The sequence below is a fragment of the Triticum urartu genome, chromosome 7 (genome assembly GCF_003073215.2).
Source record: "Triticum urartu cultivar G1812 chromosome 7, Tu2.1, whole genome shotgun sequence".
Classification (NCBI taxonomy): domain Eukaryota; kingdom Viridiplantae; phylum Streptophyta; class Magnoliopsida; order Poales; family Poaceae; genus Triticum; species Triticum urartu.
In genome coordinates, this window is record NC_053028.1 from 289,282,712 (window position 1) to 289,296,762 (window position 14,051).

The window sequence follows — 14,051 nt, forward strand, 5'->3', positions numbered from 1 at the left end:
TGTGGATGAAGTTTGTGGATTATTTAAGCTTGCAGGTATACCCGATGATGTTGCTAAGAATAAGGTCTTCCCTTTATCTTTGAAGGGAGACGCATTGATATGGTATAGGCTATGTGATGATATGAGATCATGGGACTATAAAAGATTGAAGCTGGAATTTCATCAAAAGTATTACCCTATGCATCTTGTTCATCGTGATCGCAATTATATATATAATTTCTGGCCTCGCGAAGGAGAAAGCATCGCTCAAGCTTGGGGGAGGCTTAAATCAATGTTATATTCATGCCCCAATCATGAGCTTTCAAGAGAAATAATTATGCAAAGTTTTTATGCTCGGCTTTCTGAAAACAATCGCACCATGCTCGATACTTCTTGTGTTGGCTCTTTTATGATGAAGACTATTGAATTTAGATGGAATTTATTGGATAGAATTAAACGCAACTCTGAAGATTGGGACCTCGACGAAGCTAAGGAGTCAGGTATGACACCTAAGTTTGATTGTGTTAAATCTTTTATGGATACTGATATTTTTCGTAAGTTTAGCACTAAATATGGACTTGACTCTGAGATAGTAGCTTCTTTCTGTGAATCTTTTGCTACTTATGTTGATCTCCCTAAGAAGTGGTTTAAATATCATCATCCCATAGAAGTAAAAGTAGCTGCACCTATTAAAGTTGAAGAAAAGACTGTCACTTATAATGATCCTATTGTTCCTACTTCTTACATTGAGAAACCACCTTTCCCTGTTAGAATAAAGGATCATGCTAAAGCTTCAACTGTTGTTCATAAAAGCAATATTAGAACTTATACACCTCCTGAGCAAGTTAAAGAAGAACCTAGTATTGCTATTGTTATAGATCTCTTATCTGATAATATTGATGGGCATGTTATTCAGTTCGAAGGTGAAACTGCTAGAATTGCTAAACCTTGTGATAAGGATAAATATAGACCTATGGTAGGCGTGCCTGTTATTTCTGTTAAAATAGGAGATCATTGTTATCATGTGAAAGAACATGCGGTGCCCCCATGTTTGGTTTTGGTAATTGATGACAATCTCTATGGACTAATGGTTGCCTTGAGTTATATTTGAAGGTTTTGTCCATAGGCTTTTCTTGGAGTACATGTGTTGGTTTCAAGGAGAGTTTGTGTCGACCAAGGTGCTATTCAAGGAATCACCTAAAGATTGGTCTTGTGAGAGGTTGATCAAGACTAAGTTAAAGAGTGAATCAAGTTGATCAACCCACAAAGCGTAGAAGATGTACCGAGAGGGGTCAAGTGATCCCATGGTATGGTAAGCATTGTCAATTACGCTTTGTGTACTAACCCATGGTCTTCGTGAGGCTTCTTTGTGGGGTTAGGTTGCGGTGTGCAAGTTCAAGTGGAGCACCACAAAGAGATCAAATGCTTGAAGCTTGCTGTCCTTTGTGGTGACAATGGACCTGTGAAGATGTGCGGAAGAGTAGCTCACCCATAGTAGAGTATGGGGGAGCAATCAACTAGTCTTCATCGAGTCAACACAATCAAGAAAGGTTGCGGTGTGCAAGTTCAAGTGTAGCATCACGAAGAGATCAAATGCTTGAAGCTTGCCGTCCTTTGTGGTGACAATGGACTTGTGAAGATGTGCGGAAGAAAGGCTCACCCATAGTGGAGTATGGGGAGCAATCAACTAGTCTTCATCGAGCCAACACAATCAAGAAAGGTGGTCCAACTTGAGGGAGTCAAGATTGTCATCATCTAGCTCAAGTGGACCATGTGCAAGGCAAAGGTTTGCCCTTGATAGGTTTTCTATTTTACCGGTCTCATGTTGGTAGTTGGGAGACCGGGTTATAGGATCGATTGCCATACTATCAAGGGGGGCTCTCGATGAGTAGCTTGATCGTATCGTTAGTTGAGAGCTCAAACCATTGCATCCTTGCATCATCTTTCTTGGTTCTTGTTTGGTTCTCTTTGTGAGTCTTAGAGCTTACGGTCATCTTGTTGACAAGCTTGAGTTCATCGAAAACGGAGTTCACTTGCATCTTCTATGATGTTTTCGATGTTGGAGGTTTTGCTGGTTCTTCTCGGTTGGAGGTTTCACTCCTCTTTTTTTTGTTAGGCATACCTCCCCTGCCTCTTCTTACTATAACCAGTCGCTATTTTGATGCTACCCGTCGTCTTGTTTCCAACAAGCTTGAGTTTGCTCAATTCGGAGCTCATATGCAGAAGTTATGGCAGTTCTTTTTTCTTGAGTGTGGTTTTTGTCAGGGTCCCAGTGGTAGTACCGTGGTACCCAGCGGTAGTACCGCTGAGGGGTCTCAAGCGGCAGTACCGCTCCGCAACGGTAGTACCGGCGGTGACTCCGCAGCAGTACTACCGCTGGCTTACCAGGTCCCTACCGCGTCGATTCGAGGGGTCTTTTTCTGTGTCGGATTGTGCGGTACCTCGCTGCGGCAGTAGTGCGGCAGTACCGCTCCTTAGCGGCAGTACCGCCCTTCCTCCGCGGTAGTACCGCCCGGTTCCCTCTTTCCCTTTCCCCTTCGGTCTGCGCGACAGTACTGCCGAAGGGAGCGGTAGTACCGCTTAACCCAGCGGTAGTACCACTGTCTCCTGCGGTACGACCGCCCCAAGGTTCATGTTTTGTTGCTCCTTTTTCCTATTTCTTCTGCCTGAGCGGTAGTACCGCTCGTGTGCGGGCTGAGCACATAACGGTTGGATTTTCCCCCTCCTATAAAAGGGGGTCTTCTTCCCAAATGAATCTTATCTCTTGAGCTCGTGTTCTTCCCCCATTGTTGACCTTCTTCGAGCTTGCTAACTCCCAATCCCTACATGGATTCTTGCTAGTTTTTGAGGGAAAAGAGAGAGGAGATCTAGATCCACATTTCCACCAATCACTTTCTCCTCTATGTGAGGGGAACCCCTTGGATCTAGATCTTGGAGTTCTTGGTGTTTTCTTTCTTGTTCTTCCTCTCATTTTCCTCCCTAGCATTAGTTGCTTCGGTGGGATTTGAGAGAGAAGGACTTGGGCACTCCGTGTGCCCTTGCCATTGCATTTGGTGCATCGGTTTGAGTTCTCCACGTGATACGTGGAAGTTACAAGTTGAGAAGCTTATTACTCTTGGGTGCTTGGTACCCTTGAGCTTGTTCCTCTTGGGTGCTTGGGCGCCCTAGACGGTTGTTGGTGTTTGGAGCTCAATCATTGTGGTGCAAAGCTCCGGGCAAGCGTCGGGGTCTCCAATTAGGTTGTGGAGATCGCCCCGAGCAATTTGACGGGTACCGGTGACCGCCCCCAAGGGTTGCCAAAGTGTACGGGTTCGGTAACCGCCCCCAAGGGTTGCCATTTGTACGGGTTCGGTGACCGCCCTCAAGGGTCCCTTAGTGGAATCACGGCATCTTGCATTGTGCGAGAGCATGAGGAGATTACGGTGGCCCTAGTGGCTTCTCGGGGAGCATTGTGCCTCCACACCGCTCCAAACGGAGATTAGCATCCGCAAGGGTGTGAACTTCGGGATACATCATCGTCTCCTCGTGCCTCGGTTATCTCTTACCCGAGCCCTTTACTTATGCACTTTACTTTGCGATAGCCATATTGTTTCTTGTCATATATCTTGCTATCACATAGTTGCTTATCTTTCTTAGCATAAGTTGTTGGTGCACATAGGTGAGCCTAGTTGTTTTAGGTTTTGTGCTTGGCAAATTAACCGCTAGGTTTATTCCGCATTTGTTCAAGCCTAAACCATAATTATTTTAAAATGCCTATTCACCCCCCCCCTCTAGGCGACATCCACGATCTTTCATCATGGCTTATGTGATATGGGTGCTAGTGCTAGTGTTATACCTCATGACTTATACAAAGAAATTAAGAATGAAATTGCACCCGTTGAGTTAGAAGATATTGATGTCACTATTAAACTTGCTAATAGAGATACTATTGCACCAATTGGAATTGTTAGAGATGTTGAAGTCTTGTGTGGGAAAACTAAATATCCTGCAGATTTTCTTGTTCTTACTTCTCCGTAAGATAGCTTTCGTCCAATTATATTTGGTAGACCATTCTTAAATACTGTCAATGCTACCATAGGCTGCAAAAAGAATGTTGTTACTATTGGCTTGGATGATATGGTTCATGAGTTTAATTTATCTAAATTTAGTAAACAACATCGTGAGGAAGAATTACCTAGTAAGGATGAAATTATTGGTCTTGCTTCTATTGCCGTACCTCCTAGTGATCCTTTAGAACATTATTTGCTAGACCATGAAAATGATATGTTCATGAATGAAAGAAGGGAAATAGATGAAGTATTCATTAAACAGGAACCTATTCTGCATCACAACTTGCCTGTTGAAATTTTAGGAGATCCCCCTCCACCCAAGGGTGATCTCGTGTTTGAGCTTAAACCTTTGCCTGATAATCTTAAATATGCTTATCTTGATGAAAAGAAGATATATCCTGTTATTATTAGTGCTAACCTTTCAGAGCATGAAGAAGAAAGATTATTGAAAACTCTGAAGAAGCACCGTGCTGCTATTGGATATACTCTTGATGATCTTAAGGGCATTAGTCCCACTCTATGTCAACATAAAATAAATTTGGAAGCAGATGCCAAACCAGTTCGTGATCCTCAACGACGTCTGAATCCTAAAATAAAAGAAGTGGTAAGAAAAGAAATACTAAAGCTTCTGGAGGCAGGTATAATCTATCCCGTTGCTGATAGTGAATGGGTAAGTCCTATCCATTGTGTCCCTAAGAAGGGAGGTATTACTGTTGTTCCTAATGATAAAGATGAATTGATTCCACAAAGAATTATCACAGGTTATAGGATGGTAATTGATTTCCGCAAATTAAATAAAGCTACTAAGAAAGATCATTACCCATTACCTTTTATTGATCAAATGCTAGAAATATTATGCAAACATGCACACTATTGCTTTCTAGATGGTTATTTTGGTTTCTCTCAAATACCTGTGTCGGCTAGAGATCATCAAAGACTACTTTTACATGCCCTTTTGGTACTTTTGCTTATAGACGTATGCCTTTTGGTTTATGTAATGCACCTGCTACCTTTCAAAGATGCATGATGGCTATATTCTCTGACTTTTGTGAAAAGATTTGTGAGGTTTTCATGGACGACTTTTCCGTCTATGGTTCCTCTTTTGATGATTGCTTGAGCAATCTTGATCGAGTTTTGCAGAGATGTTAAGAAACTAATCTTGTCTTGAATTGTGAAGAGTGCCACTTTATGGTTAATGAAGGTATTGTCTTGGGGCACAAAGTTTCTGAAAGAGGTATTGAAGTTGATAAAGCCAAGGTTGATGCTATTGAAAAGATGCCATGTCCCAAGGACATAAAAGGTATAAGAAGTTTCCTTGGTCATGCTGCATTTTATAGGAGGTTCAATAAGGACTTCTCAAAAATTTCTCGGCCTCTGACTAATTTATTGCAAAATATTTGTCTTTGATGATGATTGTGTAGAAGCATTTGAAATACTTAAGAAAGCATTAGTCTCTGCACTAGTTGTTCAGCCACCCGATTGGAACCTACCCTTTGAAATTATGTGTGATGCTAGTGATTATGCTGTAGGTGCTGTTCTAGAGCAAATAGTTGATAAGAAATTAAATGTTATTCATTATGCTAGTAAGACTCTAGACAATGCTCAAAGAAATTATGCTACTACTAAAAAAGGACTCTTAGCAGTTGTATTTGCTTGTGATAAGTTCAGATCTTATATTGTTGATTCTAAAGTAACTATTCAAACTGATCATGCTGCTATTAAATATCTTATGGAAAAGAAAGATGCTAAACCTAGACTTATTAGATGGGTTCTCTTGCTACAAGAATTTGATTTGCATATTGTTGATAGAAAGGGAGCTGAGAACCCCGTTGCAGACAACCTGTCTAGGTTAGAAAATATTCTTGATGACCCACTACCTATTAATGATAGCTTTCCTGATGAACAATTAAATGCCATAAGTACTTCTCGTAGTACTCCATGGTATGATGATTATGCTAATTATATTTTTGCTAAATTTATACCACCTAGCTTCACATACCAGCAAAAGAAAAAGTTCTTCTATGATTTAAGACATTACTTTTGGGATGACCCACATCTTTATAAAGAAGGGGTAGATGGTGTTATTAGACATTGTGTACCTGAGCATGAACAGGAACAGATCCTACGCAAGTGTCATTCCGAGCCTTATGGAGGACACCACGCTGGAGATAGAACTGCACATAAGGTATTGCAATCTGGTTTTTATTGGCCTACTCTCTTCAAGGACGCCCGTAAGTTTGTCTTGTCTTGTGATGAATGTCAAAGAATTGGTAATATTAGTAAACGTCAAGAAATGCATATGAATTATTCTCTTGTAATTGAACCATTTGATGTTTGGGGCTTTGATTATATGGGACCTTTTCCTGCCTCTAATGGATACACACATATTCTAGTTGCTGTTGATTACGTTACTAAGTGGGTAGAAGCTATTCCAACTAGTAGTGCTGATCATAACACTTCTATTAAAATGCTTAAAGAAGTTATTTTCCCGAGGTTTGGAGTCCCTAGATATTTAATGACTGATGGTGGTTCACACTTTATTCATGGTGCTTTCCATAAAATGCTTGCTAAATATGATGTTAATCATAGAATTGCATCTCCTTATCACCCTCAGTCTAGTGGTCAAGTAGAGTTGAGCAATAGAGAGCTCAAATTAATTTTGCAAAAGACTGTTAATAGGTCTAGAAAGAATTGGTCTAAGAAACTTGATGATGCGTTATGGGCTTATAGAACTGCATACAAAAATCCTATGGGTATGTCTCCGTATAAAATGGTCTATGGAAAAGCATGTCACTTACCTCTCGAACTAGAACATAAGGCATATTGGGCTATTAAAGAGCTTAACTATGATTTTAAACTTGCCGGTGAAAAGAGGCTATTCGATATTAGCTCACTTGATGAATGGAGAACCCAAGCTTATGAAAATGCCAAGTTGTTTAAAGAAAAAGTTAAAAGATGGCATGACAAAAGGATACAAAAGCGTGAGTTTAATGTAGGTGATTATGTATCGTTATACAACTCTCGTTTAAGATTTTTTTGCAGGAAAACTTCTCTCTAAATGGGAAGACCCCTATGTTATCGAAGAGGTCTATTGTTCCGGTGCCATAAAAATCAACAACTTCGAGGGCACAAATCCGAAGGTGGTAAACGGTCAAAGAATTAAACATTGTATCTCAGGTAATCCCATAAATGTTGAAACCAATATTATTGAAATCATAACCCCGGAGGAATACATAAGAGACACTTTCCGGAACGTTTCAGACTCCGAAAAGGAATAGGTATGTGGTACGGTAAGTAAACTGACTCCAAAACAATTTTTAAGGCAATATTTCTCCGTTTTGGAATATTTAGAAAAATAGAAAAATAAGTAGCAGTCCGGGAAGGACACGAGGGCCCCACGAGGGTGGTGGGCGCGCCCTACCCCCCTGGGCGCGCCCCCCTACCTCGTGAGCACCTCGTGTGCCTTCCGGACTCCGTTTTCATGAACGTTATGTATTTTGGTCGGTAAAAATTCATTATATAATCTCCCAGAGGTTTTGACTCCCGTATCACGCAAACCTCCTCTGTTTTTGTTTCGAGCTATTTTTCTGACAGATCTAGGTTATCATGACGGCCCCAAGCGCCTCCAAGGACAAGTTCTTCGAGAAGGTCATCAACCCTTACCTCGCGGAGGTGCTGCGACACCCTCAAACCATTGAGTTGCGTGATGGGTTGCTGCACATCCGCGATGAAGAGGGACCAAAGGGGACCGGAAGTATAGAGACGAGGCTCGAAGCATTGGAGCAACAAGTTTTCAAGTGCCAGAGGATGGTGGAGCATGGAATCAACGCCAGCCACACGATGCTCGCGAAGTTCACTAACAATTACAAGCCGGATGCCAAGAACACCGAGGAAGCCATCTTCAAGCTATATGAGAAGATCGAGCACCTCCAAGCCCAAGTCTATGACCTTCAAAACCAAAACTGTGAGTATGAATATAGATTCAAAAGAATGAGTTTGGCTGCAGATTTGAGGATTCCGGAGACTCGATCATCTTTCTATGATGGTGAACCTATGCCTTGGAAGATGGATGACAAGCCCGCATCATCAACAACACCTCCGCCGTCTCCTCCAACAAAGAAGAATTGAGTATCTGGGTATGGGCACTCCCCTTGGCAACTGCCAAGCTTGGGGGAGGTGCCCCGGTATCGTATCACAATTACAACTCCTATCTTTACCGTTTTTCTTACTTTGATCCTATTAGTAGTATCGTGATCCAGTAGAATAAAGTTTATGGCATGATCTAGTTTTGAGTTTTGCTTTATGATCTCTCTATGTAATCGAGTCTGTGAGTTATATATAATAAAGATTAGTGTTGAGTCAAGGGCTTGATTATTTTGCCATGATCTTGGGTGAATAAAAGAAAAGAGAAAAAAGAATAAAAAGAAACAAAAAGTTCATATTGATCTTATTGAGAGTAATGACTTCACATAGAAAGAGTATGATGATTAAAAGTTGTTGGGAGTTGGCAGACATAGCTTTGGTCATTGTTGCAATTAATAGGAAGTAATAAGGAAAGAGAGGTTTTCACATATAGATATATTATCATTGACATATTTTATGATTGGGAGCACTCATTAAAATATGACATGCTAAAGAGTTGATGTTGGATAAGGAAGACAACATAATGAGTTATGTATTTCTTATATCTGAGATAAAGTATGTTGTCATGGATCCTCTAACTTGTTGAGCTTTCCTTTCCCCCTCATGCTAGCCAAATTCTCAGCACCAAGTAGAAATACTACTTGTGCTTCCAAATACCCTTAAACTAGTTTTGCCATGAGAGTCCACCATATCTACCTATGGATTGAGTAAGATCCTTCAAGTAAGTTGTCATCGGTGCAAAGCAATACAAATTGCTCTAAATATGTATGTTTGATTGGTGTGGGAGAAATAAGCTTTATACGATCTTGTGATGTGGAAGTAATAAAAGCGACGGACTGCATAATAAAGGTTCATATCACAAGGGGCAATATAAAGTGACGTTCTTTCGCATTGAGATTTTATATATCCAACCATAAAAGCGCATGGCAACCTCTGCTTCCCTCCGCGAAGGGCCTATCCTTTATTATTATCTTCTACCTTATGCAAGAGTCATGGTGATCTTCACCTTTTCTTTTTCATTTTATCCTTTGGCAAGCTCAGCATGTTGGAAAGAACATGATATATATATATATATATATATCTAATTGGATGTAGGGGAGCATGAACCATTATTGTTGACATTACCCTTGAGGTAAAAGGTTGTGGGGCAAAACTATAAGCCCCTATCTTTCTCTGTGTCCGATTAAAACTCCGTAACCACAAGTATCGCGTGAGTGTTAGCATTTATGGAGGACTAAATGATAGTTGAGTATGTGGACTTGCTTTTTAGCTCTGACATAGACTCTTTCCGATATTATGATAAATTGCAATTGCTTCAATGACTGAGATTATAGTTTGTCGGAGCCCAATAAGGCTTATGATTTATACTTTTGCATTGTGAATAGATCATCACTTGAACATAAGTAATCATATGACAAAATCTATATATGTTGTTGTTACGAGAATAATCATGATGCCTTCATGTCCGTATTTTATTTTTATCGACGCCTCTACCTCTAAACATGAGGACACATTTATTGTTATCGGCTTTTCGCTTGAGGACAAGCGAGGTCTAAGCTTGGGGGAGTTGATACGTCCATTTTGCATCATGCTTTTATATCGATATTTATTGCATCATGGACTGTTATTTCACTTTATGTCACAATACTTATGGCTATTCTCTCTTATTTTACAAGGTTTATATAAAGAGGGAGAATGCCGGCAGCTGGAATTCTGGTCTGGAAAAGGAGCAAATATTAGAGACCTATTCTGCGCAACTCCAAAAGTCCTGAAACTCCACGGAACGTCTTAAAAGAAATAAAGAAAAATCCACGCCAAAGATGAAGGCCAGGGGGCCCACACCCTTCTCACGAGGGTGGGGGCGCGCTCCCCTACCTCGTGGGCCCCCTGATGGCTCTCCGACGCCCATCTTCTCCTATATGAGGTCTTTCGATGAGAAAAAAATAAGGAGGAACTTTTCGGGACGAGACTCAGCCGCCACGGGGCGGAACCTTGGCAGATCCAATCTAGAGCTCCGACAGAGCTGTTCTGCCGGGGATACTTCCCTCCGGGAGGGGGAAATCATCACCATCGTCATCACCAATGCTCCTCTCATCAGGAGAGGGCAATCTCCATCAACATCTTCACCAGCACCATCTCATCTCAAAACCCTAGTTCATCTCTTGTATCCAATTCTTGTCTCAAAGTCCGGGATTGGTGCTAGTAGGTTGCTAGTAGTGTTGATTACTCCTTGTAGTTGATGCTAGTTGGTTTATTTGGTGGAAGATCATATGTTCAGATCCTATATGCATACTATTACCCCCCTGATTATGAACATGAATATGCTTTGCGAGTAATTACGTTCATTCCTGAGGACAAGGGAGGAGTCTTGCTATGAGTAGTCATGTGAATTTGGTATTCGTTTGATATTTTGATAAGATGTATGTTGTCTAGCCTCTAGTGGTGTTATGTGAACGTCTACTAGATAACACTTCACCATTATTTGGGCCTAGAGGAAGGCATTGGGAAGTAATAAGTAGATGATGGGTTGCTAGATTGACAGAAGGTTAAACCCTAGTTTATGCGTTGCTTCGTAAGGGGCTGATTTGGATCCATATGTTTCATGCTATGGTTAGGTTTACCTTAATACTTTTGTTGTAGTTGCGGATGCTTGCAATAGAGGTTAATCATAAGTGGGATGCTTGTTCAAGTAAGAACAACACCCAAGCACCGGTCCACCCACATATCAAATTATCAAAGTATCGAACGCGAATCATATGAACGTGATGAAAACTAGCTTGACGATATTCCCATGTGTCCTAGGGAGCGCTTTTCCTATTATAAGAGATTGTTCCGGCTTGTCCTTTGCTACAAAAGGATTGGGCCATCTTGCTTCACTTTATTTACTTTTGTTACTTGTTGCTCGTTACAATTTATCTTGTCACAAAACTATCTTTTACCACTTATTTCAGTACTTGCAGAGAATACCTTGCTGAAAACCGCTTATCATTTCCTTCTGCTCCTCGTTGGGTTTGACACTCTTACTTATCGAAAGGACTACGATAGATCCCCTATACTTGTGGGTCATCATGCTGCGGTGTGGATCCTCGCCCAGTTCTGCGCACAGAGGCCAAGGATGGCCAAATCTGTTTTGGCTCGCCCAGGCGTGCATAAGGCGAGGCAACCTAGCTAGGTTGGCTCGTGTTCGCCTAGTTTTTGTGTGCGGCGGTGACAAGTCCGTTCCTAATAGTGTGTGCATGGCCATTTTCTGCCCGGTGGTGCTGGTAGGCCTCAGGCCCATGATTGTTGGTGGAAGACTCGGCTAAGGATGAAAATTCTGCACTGATCTGGTCAGTGCCAACGGTAACGGGCTCTATGGATGTTGTCTTCCTCCTTGGAGGTACCGCCATGAAGCTCGTTTTTCTCTTCGTACCTCATGGATTGTAGTCTCTGGGTGAAAACCTAAGATTTGGCTAGGCCAGATCGGGTGACGGTGTTGTCCCTGACTTTACTTCCTCCTTGGAGGCTGCTACCTCTTGAGCATGCGTTGGTTTTCCCTTGAAGAGGAAAGGGTGATGCAGCAAAGTAGCGTAAGTATTTCCCTCAGTTTTTGAGAACCAAGGTATCAATCCAGTAGGAGACAATGCACAAGTCACCTAGTACCCGCACAAACAATTAAGAACCTTGCAACCAACGCGATAAAGGGGTTGTCAATCCCTTCACGGTCACTGCAAAAGTGAGATCTGATAGAGATAATAAAATAAATATTTTTGGTATTTTTGTTATATAGATTGGAAAGTAAAGATTACAAAATAGTAAACGAGATGTGATGTAAAAAAGAGATGCAATATAATAAGAAAGAGACCCGGGGGCCATAGGTTTCACTAGTGGCTTCTCTCAAGATAGCATGTATTACGGTGGGTGAACAAATTGCTGCCGAGCAATTGATAGAAACGTGCATAGTTATGAAGATATCTAAGGCAATGATCATGAATATAGGCATCACGTATGTGTCAAGTAGATCGAAACGATTCTACATCTACTACTATTACTCTAGACATCGATCGCTATCCAGCATGCATCTAGAGTATTAAGTTCATAAGAACAGAGTAACGCTTTAAGCAAGATGACATGATGTAGAGGGATAAACTCAAGCAATATGATATAACTCCATCTTTTTGTCCTCGATGGCAACAATACAATACGTGCCTTGCTGCCCCTATTATCACTGGGAAAGGACACCGCAAGATTGAACCCAAAGCTAAGCACTTCTCCCATTGCAAGAAAGATCAATCTAGTAGGCCAAACTAAACCGGTAATTTGAAGAGACTTTGCAAAGATATCAAATCATGCATATAAGAATTCAGAGAAGAACCAAATAATATTCATAGATAATCTTGTTCATAAACCCAAAATTCATCGGATCTCGGCAAACACACCGCAAAAGAGTATTACATCGAATAGATCTCCAAGAACATTGAGGAGAACTTTGTATTGAGAATCAAAGAGAGAGAAGAAGACATCTAGCTAATAACTATGGACCCGAAGGTCTGTGGTAAACTACTCACGCTTCCTCGGAGAGGCTATGGTGTTGATGTAGAAGCCCTCCGTGATCAATTCCCTCTCCGGCAGATCACCGGAAAAGGCCCCAAGATGGGATCTCACGGGTGCAGAAGGTTGCGGCGGTGGAAAAGTGGTTTTGTGGCTCTCTGTGACCGATCTAGGGTATAAGAGTATATATAAGCGAAAGAAGTACGTCGGTGGAGCTACATGGGGCCCACGAGGGTGGGGGCGCGCCTACCCCCTGGGCGCGCCCTCCTGCCTCGTGGCCACCTCGCAAAGTTCCAGACTTCAACTCCAAGTCTTCTAGTTTGCTTTCGGTCCAAGAAAGATCATCGCGAAGGTTTCATTCCGTTTGGATTCCGTTTGGTATTCCTTCTCTGCGAAACTCTAAAATAGGCAAAAAAACAGAAACTGGCACTGGGCCTTCGGTTAATAGGTTAGTCCCAAAAATAATATAAAAGAGCATATTAAAGCCCATTAAACATCCAAAACAGATAATATAATAGCATGGAACAATAAAAAATTATAGATACGTTGAAGATGTATCAGAGGCTTCACCTTGGAGGCACAACAGTGGTTTTCAATGGTGTGAATGGCTTGTCGATGGAGCTTGTGTTTGGGGTGGTCTCGAACTTTTTCTTTCTTTTCTTTTTCACTAGCCTTTTGTTGTGCTTTCCTTCTTGGAGGGTTCTTGTAACGCTTTTTCTCATCAATTAATTTGGCTGCTCTCTTGCCAATGTTAAAACAACCAAGTATGTGCAAAGAGGGGAGATGGGCAAAGAGATACGATACTAATTAATTAAGATTGTGCATACTTCCTTCATTCCCATGAATAAGGCGTGCACACATCTAAAAACAAATTTAATCATAAATTAGACCAATCAAATTTGAATTATTTGTGATAAAAATATATTATTGGATTCATATCAAAAAAGTTTTCAATGATATACTTTTTAACTTATAAATATATAAATTATTGAACTAATTTACAATTGATATTGGATTTTTTAGAAACGTACGTGTCTTATTCATTGGAATAGAGGGAGTAAAAGCATCTCGAACAAGTGCCTTATTTTAGGGCAACACACACTTTTTGGCCATCTGGAGGGCAAAAAAACCCTCCAACAATAGCGAAAAAACTCAAACTTGACAAAAACCATTTTTGGACAACCCCAAAAGATGGCACCTCCTGCTGGATATACTAGATACCCCACACGTTGTTGCGCAATGTGATTCATTGTATGAAACATAAATATTAAAGTAATAATATAATATGCTAAAACTAAAAATACATGTAATTTATTATGTCTGATTACTATATAGTTGTGAAATATTTAT